General features: G+C 38.8%; 1 pseudogene; it reads right to left on the reverse strand.

The window, feature by feature from the left end:
• Window positions 1-1,322: 1,322 nt before the first annotated feature.
• LOC100671168 (large ribosomal subunit protein uL16-like) lies at window positions 1,323-9,376 on the reverse strand (annotated as a pseudogene).
• Window positions 9,377-11,308: the final 1,932 nt, after the last annotated feature.

An 11,308-nucleotide genomic window follows, 5' to 3' on the forward strand; every position in this document is an offset into this window, starting at 1 on the left:
CATAGTCAATAAAACACAGGTAAACGGTATTCTCTGCTTTCAGCCAACATCCATCTGACATCAGCAGTGATACCCCTAGTTTCATGCCCTCTTTTGAATTTGGCTTGAATTTCTGAAGTTTCCTCTCAATATACTGCTGCAACTGCTTTGAATGATCTTCACTATTGCAACTCGAGGATTGGATTTTTTCTTCAATTCTTTCAGCTTGAGAAATGCTGAGCGTGTTCTTCCCTTTTGGTTTTCTCTCTTCAGGTCTTTGCACATATTTTACGTTGTCTTCTTGAGCCACCCTTTGAAATCTTCTGTTCAGCTCTTTTACTTCATCATTTCTTCCTTTTGATTTAGCTACTCTACATTCAAGAGCGAGTTTTAGAGTCTCTTCTGACATCCATTTTGGCCTTTTCTTTCTTTCCTGCTTTTTAATGACCTCTTGCTTTCTTCATGTATCATGTCCTTGATGTCATTCTACAACTTGTCTGGTCTTCGGTCATTAGTTTTCAATGCCTCAAATCTATTCTTGAGAAGGTCTCTAAATTCAGATGGGGATATACTCAAGGTCCAATTTTGGTTCTTATGGACGTGTTTTAATTTTTTTTCAGTTTTATCTTGAGATTGCATATGAGCAATTGGTCTGTTCCACATTGGGCCCCTGGCCTTGTTCTGACTGATGATATTGAGCTTTTCAGTTGTCTCTTTCTACAGATGTAGTCTATTTGATTCCTGTGTATTCCATCGAGTAAGGTCTATGTGTATAGTCACCGTTTATGTTGTTGAGAAAAAGGTATTTGCAATGAAGAAGTCATTGGTCTTGCAGTATTCTATCATGTGATTTACTGTGTCGTTTCTATTACCAAGGACAAATTTTCCAACTACCAATCCTTCTTCTTTGTTTCCAACTTTTGCATTCCAATCACCAGTAGTTATCAATGCAGTTTGATTGCATGTTTGATCAATTTCAAACTGTAGCAGTTGGTAAAAACCTTCAATGTCTTCATCTTTTGCTTAGTGTTCGATGCATAAATTTGGAAAATAGTCATATTAACTGGTCTTCCTTATAGGCACATGGATTTTATCCTACCACTGACAGTGTTGTACTTCAGGATAGATCTTGAAATGTTCTTTTAGACAGTGAATGTGATGCCAGTCCTCTTTAATTTGTCACGGTTTTGAGAATTTTGGAACTGGATATAAGTTAATTGACTTGCATTATCTTTGGAAGGAGGGAGAATATTAATTTTAAGCCCTCCAGAACAAAGTGGAAAAGATATTTTCTACCTACCATCTGCTGCCTTCAATTCAGCAAAAGAATTCCCCTTGTCATTCTTTTGGCTGCAAGGTGGCTGGGAGGTAATGCACTCTTAGAATCAGAGAGTCTTTGATTTGCTAGGGAATATAGACATCAGGTAAATGGTCCAGGAGTAGAAATCCATGTTGCAAAACCATGGCAGTTGGCCATGCAGCCTGTGCTTATACATGGTCAGTGATATGACATTATTTACTTCTCTAGAAAATCCAGTTTATTTTTCAATAGTTCTGATTGTAAGAATTTTTTTTTTCTTTTAATACACACAGGAAATCAAATTTATTGATGGGAACAGGTCAGGCGGGGGCAGTGCTGCCAAAGCCCTCATGAGTGCAGGGCCTGCCACTTGTCTAAAGGGCCAAGACTGGGGATGTATTTGACTCCACAACCATCCAGGATGAGGCACTTCTCAGACATCGTGTCTTCAGACTCATTAGTGTTAAACCTGATGAAGCCCAGCTTCTTGGAGATGTGAATCTTTTGGTGGTCAGGAAACTTGAATTTGTCTTCCCCTGAATAGGCTCTCAATCACATGTCCTGGTATTGAGTTTGTTGCAAATGGACATGAGGACTTGGCCGTTGTGGATACTGGAAACTGCACCCTGGGGCTTTCCAAAGGCACCACGCATACCAGCCTGGAGCCTGTCAGCTCAGTGCAGGACAACATCTTGTTAATGTGGGTGACATGGGAGGGATGAAGGCCAACTTTTCACCACTAGTTTGTTGACACACGTTCTGGCTACCTCTAGGGCTTCTGACAAGAGCTACTCGTATTCATCTGACACCATGTGGCCACTAAGTGGGAACTTATCTACTTTTGTCTTTTTCTGACCCACGTCAGAGATGTAGATCTTGGCATCAAGGACACCTCGGCAGAAGCGGGACTTTGGGTATGGTTTGTAAGAACTTGTAACACCATGCAGGGTGGCCCTTGTCAACACGCTGACGGGAAAGAGTAGAATATTCTTTTTTATCAAACTTAGATCCGCTTCCCTGTAATTTTCAACTCTTAGGCCTGGTTCTTCTTTTTGAGTGCCATGGAATAATTTGAATTTCACATGGAGACTGTTTATGTATATGGTCTGCAAGGTTTCCAGATCAAATCTTCCAAACTTCTTCCACTGCTCCTTACATGTTCTTGTTTAAGAAACTTTTTTTTTTTGGCACTTCTTTAGAGTCACTCTAGATGGTCAATGTCTTTCCTAAGGTACTCTAGTCAAAACTAAACATCCGTGTCCAAATGTCATCTGGATATTGAAGAGCGTAATGGATCTTTTAGGTCCTTTCATCTGGAAACTATGTTTCTTATGATGTAGCCCAGAAAACCTTGTCATTTTTAGCACTTGTTATTTAACCTCATGATAATCTAAAACCCCAAATGTTTTCCATTCATAACTCTTGAAACATCAACCTTTCTTCCTTCTATATTAGTGCTTGTAATTGAAATGAAAATAATTATATCAAAGATATTGTTAATATAATGTAGGATGATAAAATCATAGTATTTTGGAATTGCGTTTACCTTTAGAGGTCATCTAGTATGGTCTTGAAATTTTGTAGAGGAGAAATTTGAAAGTCCAGGGAAATAAGTGCCTTGGTTAAACAGTCCATGGCAGTGTACATTGGGGCAGGGTCCTCAGACTTTTTGTCATTGTTGTCAGGTACTGTCGAGTTGCTTCTGACTCATAGCCACCTCCTGTACAACAGAGTGAAACACTGCCCAGTCCTGTGCTGTCCTCACAATCATTGCTATGCTTGAGCCCATTGTTGCAACCACTGTGTCAGTCCATCTCTTTGAGGGTCTTCCTCTTTTGCTGACCCTCTACTTTACCAAGCACGATATCCTTCTTCAGGAACTGGTCCTTCCTGATAACATTTCCAAAATACATAAGATGAAGTCTCATAATCCATGCTTCCAAGGAGCGTTCTGGCTGTACTGCTTCCAGGACATGTTTGTTTGTTCTTTTGGCAGTCCATGCTTCTTCAGACTTTAGATTTGATGATATTAGATTTGATAACATTATTATTAATGTTTTTAATAATAATGTTAATTAAATATTATTTAATAAAATATTTTTTAAAAATCGTACTTTCAATAACTCCCTTATTAAGGCAGAAAATGGACAGACTATTGAATGGTCATAAAGCAAATTGGTTGGGCCCACTGGCTAATTTTAATAATCACTGTCCTGAAATTAATTTAGATAAGCTATATCCAGCTAGAGCTTGCATGGCAAAAAACAAGTTGACATTTCTTTTGCGTAAAAATGTAAAAATGATTTTATTGTCTTTTAAGTGCTTTACACCTGATCGCTTTAGGGTCTCAACAGGATTATGTTACTATGTCTTTTTTTTTTTTTTTTTTTTTGCCTCTTTTACTTCATTCAAGCAGCAAGGGGACAGAGTAGCAGAAAAAGATGCAGTAGAACTAGGAACAGGAAACCACAGCAAAGAGACTGTTTCTTTATCTTGCTCCCTGGCAGTTATTCCTCTTTTAGCCGTGAGAGAGGGAGAGAAGCGCGTTTCTGTCAGATAAGCGGCAAGAGACACTTTGATGATGAGTTAATGTGAAGGTTGAGTACAAACTCCTGCACACTTTGAATTCATTTTAAAGGAAAATAAAGAAAACTTCAGGATTAGTGAGAAAGCTATAGGATTGTGCCACAAGTTAGTTGTCATTAGCGGGAGACAGAAAAGTACAGCACCATTGCTTGCAAGCCAGTCCGCATAGCCAAATTGCCTGTGGAACTGGAGCTGCTTAGATGCTAGTTCTGTGAGCAAGGAGAAGTTCCATTTCCTTAAAAATGCTTTCCAAGTTACTCTGATGTAAGGTCAAGGTTAAAAACCACTGATAATGATGTTAAGGGATTGGACTGTGCAATTCTTTGTTTATTTCAATCTAAGCTGATCTCTTATTAGTTATAAGTTTTTGAACAAATTAATTATTCCCTCTAAACTCAATTTCTTCATATGTAAAATGGCAGTGTTAATGAGAATAATATTGTTGTTATGGATCAACTTCATAAAGTTGATTAGGAGGATTAAATAAAATATTAGTTATAAAGTGATTATTGTAGCAACAGGCACACAGTAAGCATTCCATGTATATTGTCTATCTTGAGTATTTCTTTAAAAGTTTGTCTTAAGTGTCATCTTATAAATATGATAATGTTCAGATATTATGCTGAAGTTAAAGATAAATACACAGATGTTAGATGCCATCGAGTCACTTCTGACTCATAGAGACCCCACGTACCACCCAACAAAACACTGCCCATCCTGTGCCATCCTCACAATCATTGTTATGCTTGAGCCCCCTGTGTCCATCCATCTTGTTGAGGGTCTTCCTATTCTTCACTGACGCTTTACTTTGCCAAGCATGATGCCCTTCTGCAGGGACTAGCTCCTCCTCATAACATGTCCAAATTGTGTGAGACGAAGTCTTGCCATCCTGGCTTCTAGGGAACATTCTGGTTGTACTTTTTCCAAGATAGATATGTTCATTCTTTTGGCAGTCATTCTTTGGCAACACCATAATTCAAAGGCGTTGATTCTTCTTGGGTCTTCATTATTCATTGCCCATCTTTCGCATGCATATGAGGCATTTGAAAATACTGTGGCTTGGGTCAGGTGCACCTTAGTCTTTAAAGTGACGTCTTTGCTTTTTAACACTTTAAAGAGGCCTTTTGCAGCAGATTTGCCCAATGCAATATGTCATTCAATTTCTTGACTGCTGCTTCCGTGGGTGTTGATTTTGGATCCAAGTAAAATGAAATCCGTTACACCTTCAGTATTTTCTCTGTTTATCATGATATTGCTTGTTGGTCCAATTGTGAGGATTTTTGTTTTCTTTATGTTTAGGTGCAATCCATACTGAAGGCTGTAGTTTCTGATTTTCATCAGTAAGTGCTTCAAGTTTTCTTCATTTTCAGCAAGAAAGGTTGTGTCATCTTCATATCTCAGGCTGTTAATGAGTCTTCCTCCAATCTTGATGCCACATTCTTCTTCGTTTAGTCTGACATCTTAGATTATTTACTCAGCATACAGATTGAATAAGTATGCTGAAAGGATACAACCCTGACACACATCTGTCCTGACTTTAAAGCACCCAGTATCCCCTTGTTCTGTTCGAAGGACTGCCTCTTGGTCTATATACAGGTTTCTCATGAGTACCATTAAATGTTCTGAAATTCCCATTCTTTGCAATGTTATCCATAATTTGCTGTGATTCACACAGTCAGATTCCTTTGCATAGTCAACAGAACACAGATAAACATCTTTCTGGTATTCTTTGCTTTCAACCAAGATCCATCTGACTTCAGCAGCGATAGCTCTCATTCCATGCCCTCTTCTGAATCCTACTTGAATTTCTGGCAGTGTCTGTCAATGTACTGCTGCAACTGCTTCTGAATGATCTTCAGCAAAATTTTATTTGCGTGTGATATTAATTATATTGTCTGATAATTTCTACATCTGTTGGCTCGCCTTTCTTGGGAATGGGCACAAATATGAATCTCTTCTAGTCAATTGGCCAGGTAGCTGTCTTCCAAATTTCTTGGCATATATGAGGGAGCACTTCCAGCTCTGCATCCATTTGTTGAAACACCTCAATTGGTAGTCAAACATATCTATGTTTGATTTAAAAATACAGGTATTGAAATGTGCACAACAAAATGTGAGAACTGGCTGAAGGGCTGGTTTTTATGGGCTGGCACACAAGATGTAATGCATCAAAGGAGGAGAAAGGGCTGATGTATACTCCTTATTGTTAAAGAACAGTCTAAGATACTACGTAAAGTACTGGATTAAAGGATTAAGCATTCCTGGAGGTTAGCATATTAAATGCCTGTTATGTCCCATTGTTTCATTTACTCTTCAGAAGCAGTTTATGGAGTCATTTCTAATATTCCATTTTCAAACACAGGAATTGAGACTTACAAGGTTAACAAACTTATGAGATATGTTGTTAGTAACAGATGGAACTTCTCAGGCAAACACACGTATGCTAGTTGCCATCTAGACCACAAAATGATGACTTAAGAACATGTGCCACCTAGTGGTGGTGTTGTCGTTGTTAGGTGCCTTCTAGTCCGTTCCGACTTATAGCGACCCTATGTACAAGAGAACGAAACACTGTCTGGTCCTGTGCCATCCTCACAATTGTTGTTATGCTTGAGCCCATTGTTACAACCACTGTGTCAATCTACCTTATTGAGGGTCTTCCTCTTTTTTGATGACTGTCTACTTCACGGTCTCCTTCTCCAGGGACTGGTCCCTCCATATAACATGTCCAAAGTACGTGAGATGTAGTCTTGCCATCCTTGCTTCTAAGGAGCATTCTGGCTGTATTTCTTCCAAGACAGATTTGTTCATTCTTTTGGCAGTCCATGGTATATTCAGTATTCTTCACCAACACCACAATTCAAAGGCGTCAGTTCTTCCTTGGTCTTCCTTATTTGTTGTCTGGCTTTCTCATTCATATGAGGCGATTGAAAACACCATGATTTGGGGTCAGGCACACCTTAGTCTTCAAGGAGACATCTTTTCTTTTTAACGCTTTAAAGAGGTCTTTTGCAGCAGATTTGCTCAGTGCAATGTATCATTTGATTTCTTGACTGCTGCTTCCATGGGCATTGATTGTGGATCCATGTAAAATGAAATCCTTGACAACTTCTATCTTTTCTCTGTTTATCATGGTTGTTGCTTATTGGTCCAGTTGTGAAGATTTTCTTTTCTTTATGTTGAGGTGTAATCCACACTGAAGGCTGTAGTCTACCGAAATTGTAGGCTTTGTTTATTTGTGGGGTGAATAAATATTATATTTAAAGTTTTAGCTGAAATGTAAGATTCTGAAGGAAATGAAGGGAGTTCGATTCAATATTTGTCATTACACTCACCAACAAATTCGTCTAGGATAGCATATTATAGAAGACATAACATGGTCTTGTAGAAAGAAAATTTGGGTTGAAATTTTATCAAATTGTTATCTTGGGCAATTTTTAACCTCTGTGAGTGAGCTTTATTTCCTCTGAAATAAAGTGGTATACTTTTCAGATTTTTTATTTTTTTGTGGATTAGAGATAATACACATCTAAAACATTTAGCATAACTCCTGGCACATACTAGATGCCCAGTAAATGATAATATAGTTGCTTCACACGCTCATTTAATTTATCTAAAAAAAGCTATACAGAGAGGGAGAGAGAGTGACAAAGAGACAGAGACATCTACCCCAGGGGAAGGAATGCCTATGCCAAAAGCAGAGAGACAGAAAGAAACTTATTAACTGTTTGATTAGAGTTCCTGGGTGTTTATTCCTAGACATTAAAGTGGAAGTTAAGAGATTTTTTAGGAGTAATTTTGACTTAATTTTCTCCCTATACATGGAGTAAAAAAAACTAAAAGTGGACCGTGCTCCACTGTATGGATATGATAGAGGTAGTAATGTAATAGTATACCAAACCAAAAACCAAACCCATCACCATCGAGGTGATTCTGACTCACAGAGACCCTACAGGACAGAGTAAAACTGCCCCATAGCGTTTCCAAGGAGTGGCTGGTGGGTTTGAACTACCAATCTTTTGGTTAGCAGCCAAGCTCTTAACTACTGTGCCATCAGGGCTCCATGTAATAATATAATAACACTTTATATATAAAATGACATAGTAAATAATTATATATTCTATGTTAACCCTATGTGCCATCGAATTGGTTCTGACTCATAGCCACCCTATGCACAACAGAACAAAATAATGCCTGGTCCTGTACCATCCTCACAATTGTTTTTATGCTTAAGCCCATTGTTGCAGCCACTGTGTCAATGCATCTCATTGAAGGTCTTCTTCTTTTTCCATGACCCTCTGCTTTACCAAACATGATCTCCTTCTCCAGGGACTGATCCCTCCTGATAACATGTCCAAAGTATGTGAGACATAGTCTTGCCATCCTTGCTTCTAAGGAGCATTCTGGCTGTCCTTCTTCCAAGACAGATTTTTTTTGTTCTTTTGGCAGTCCATGGTGTAGTCGATATTCTTTGCCAGCACCACAATTCAAAGGTATCAACTCTTCTTTGGTCTTCTTTATTCATCATCCAGCTTTCACATGGATAGGAGGTGATTGAAAACACCATAGCTTGGGTCAGGCACACCTTAATCTTAAGGTGACATCTTTGCTTTTCAACACTTTAAAGAGGCCTTTTGCAGCAGCTTTGCCTAATGAAATGCATCATTTGGTTCCTCGACTGCTGCTTCCATCGGTGGTGATTGTGGAGCCAAGTAAAATGAAATCCTTGACAACTTCAACCTTTTCTCCATTTATCATGATGCTGCTTATGGGTCCAGTTGTGAGGATTTTTGTTTTCTTTATGTTGAGGTATAATCCATGCTGAAGGCTGTGGTCTTTGATCTTCATCAGTAAGTGCTTAATTTCCTCTTCATTTTCAGTATCCAGGTTGTATCATCTGTATATCGCAGGTTGTTAATGAGTCTTCCTCCAATCCTGATGCCTTGTTCTTCTTCATAGACTCCAGCTTCACAGATTATTTGCTCAGCATACAGATTGAATAGGTATGGTGAAAGAATACCACACTGATGCACAACTTTCCTGACTTTAAACCATGAGGTACCCCCTTGTTCTGCTCAAATGACTGACTCATGATCTATGTACAGGTTCCTCGTGAGCACAAATAAGTGTTCCGGAATTCCCATTCTCTGCAATGTTATCCGTAATTTGTTATGATCCACACAGTCGGATGCCTTTGCATAGCCAATAAAACACAGGTAAACATTTCTCTGGTATTCTCTGCTTTCAGCCAGGATCCGTCTGACATCAGCAATGATATCCCTGGTTCTGCTTCCTCTTGTGAATTCAGCTTGAATTTGTGGCAGCTCCCTGTCGATACATTGCTGCAGTTGGTTTTGAATGATCTTCAGCAAAATTTTACCTGCATGTGATATTAATCATCTTGTTCTATAATTTCTACATTCGGTGGAATCACCTTTCTTGGGAATAGGTGTTAATATAGATCTCGTCCAGTTGGTTGGCCAGGTAGCTGTCTTCCAAATTTCTTGCCATAGACGAGTGAATACTTCCAGGGCTGCATCAGTTTGTTGAAATGTCTCAGTTGGTATTCCATCAATTCCTGGAGCCTTGTTTTTCACCAATGCCTTCAGTGCAGCTTGGACTTCATTTTTCAGGCCCATTGGTTCCTGCTCGTATCGTACCTCCTGAAATGTTTGAATGTCGACAAATTCTTTTTGGTAATTCCATACTCTCTGTATTTTTAAATTATTGCTAAAAATTAAATTAGGTAAGGTCTACGGTACAAATGCCTGGTCAATAATTGGTGCTGTAAAGTGTGAGTTCTCCTCTTTGTCGTTGTTGGCAGAATCCCTCCAAATTTCATCCAAGTGTCACTCACCTTTCAGAATCTTCAAGTGGGCCACTGAATTATTAGTTAGAAAAATAAGGGTTTTTTCCCCCACCACAAAATCTTGAGAACTTTCTTTGAAATGAATTGATTATTTGCTTTAACTGAGCATCGAAACTAATTATTTTCTTCATGATTATGGACTTAATTTGGAAGACATAGGGTTTTGTAATTTATGTTGAAATATAGGAAAGTTTACATTTCTTAAATTTTTTCAAATATAAAATTCATGCTATTCTTTGTTTTTGTGTACCTTTGTCATGTAAGTTTGTCTTTGACTTCCTAAATTTTGTAATCTAGGTATGTTCTTGAAATATGTTAATCAGACACTTTACAATAAAAATGCATCCACATACATATAACAGATCCATTTAAAAGTTCAGTTCAATGGTACGCTAACAAGCTCCTAGCTCTCCTGGGAAATTCTAGCATGCCCAAGGCATCTCAATCCAGGAGGATGAATTGTCAATCCTGAGTTGTCAACTGTGAAATTTTCCATCCTCAGCTCTTCTAGAGGAGATCAAAGGCAACAGACAGCATAGCTTTTATTGAACTTGACAGTCACTTATCTCATGTGGCTTATTGCAAGTATTCCTTTCAACTCTTATCCAGGCATTCCTTAAAATCAATCAAACAAACAGTGCAAGAAGCAACCCAAACTCTTCCTTGGTCACATGATATTGAGTTGATAAACAAACTTGCTGCCCAGTTGATTAGGACTCATGGTGATTTCTTGTGTGTCGAAGTTGAACTGTGTTTCTTAGGGTTTTCGGTGGCTGGTTTTTTGGAAGTAGATTGCCAGGCCTTTCTTCTGAGGTGCCTCTGGGTAGACTCAAACCTCCAACCTTTCAGTTAGCAAGCAAATGTTTTGCACCACACAGAGAATCCTTAAGTTGATAGTGTCATTGAAATCATCATTTTTATCTCATTGTCCCTATCATCAACATTTAATAAAGGAGAACTCCTACTTGAGTTGCATTGCAATATGGTAGCTATGCAGACTCAGTTTCAGCATTCATCTACCTAAGGAGGCTACATTCAGACATACCTACCATGGCCACGGCATGGAGATGCTAAAATTATCAGTGAATCCACAGAGTTGCTGGTATCACAGGAGATGAACCCATCAGGAGGCATTATCCAGGTTCATGGCTGACTGGCAACATGCTGAAATGCCTTCTCCATATGCACCTATTGAAATTAGTCTCTTCTCTTATTCTAAAGCTCAAATGACACTCCTTCTAAGAATTCTGCATGAGATCCTTCAGGTAAAACTAATTGTTCCCTGTCCCAAATTCTTTAGCACTTATCAGAGTCAGTGTGGTATTTATTTAGCTCCGTGTATCTACTGGATCCACCATAGGAACTAGTGTGCTGCACAGGGTAATCATGGGGAAAGAAGCTCTTTCCAGTCCAAGTCTTTTATTGCCTTCTGTAGTCTTCAAGGATTTGTCACTGTCCTTCTCTCCTTGAGTTGTCCACCACACACTGTACCTGCTATGTTCTACCTGGGAAAGGGATCAAAAGCTCCCATCTCTTCTTCCTTGCTGGCTCCCAAACAAGCACACCAGCACCTT

Source organism: Loxodonta africana, chromosome 14, assembly GCF_030014295.1.
Source record: "Loxodonta africana isolate mLoxAfr1 chromosome 14, mLoxAfr1.hap2, whole genome shotgun sequence".
NCBI lineage: Eukaryota > Metazoa > Chordata > Mammalia > Proboscidea > Elephantidae > Loxodonta > Loxodonta africana.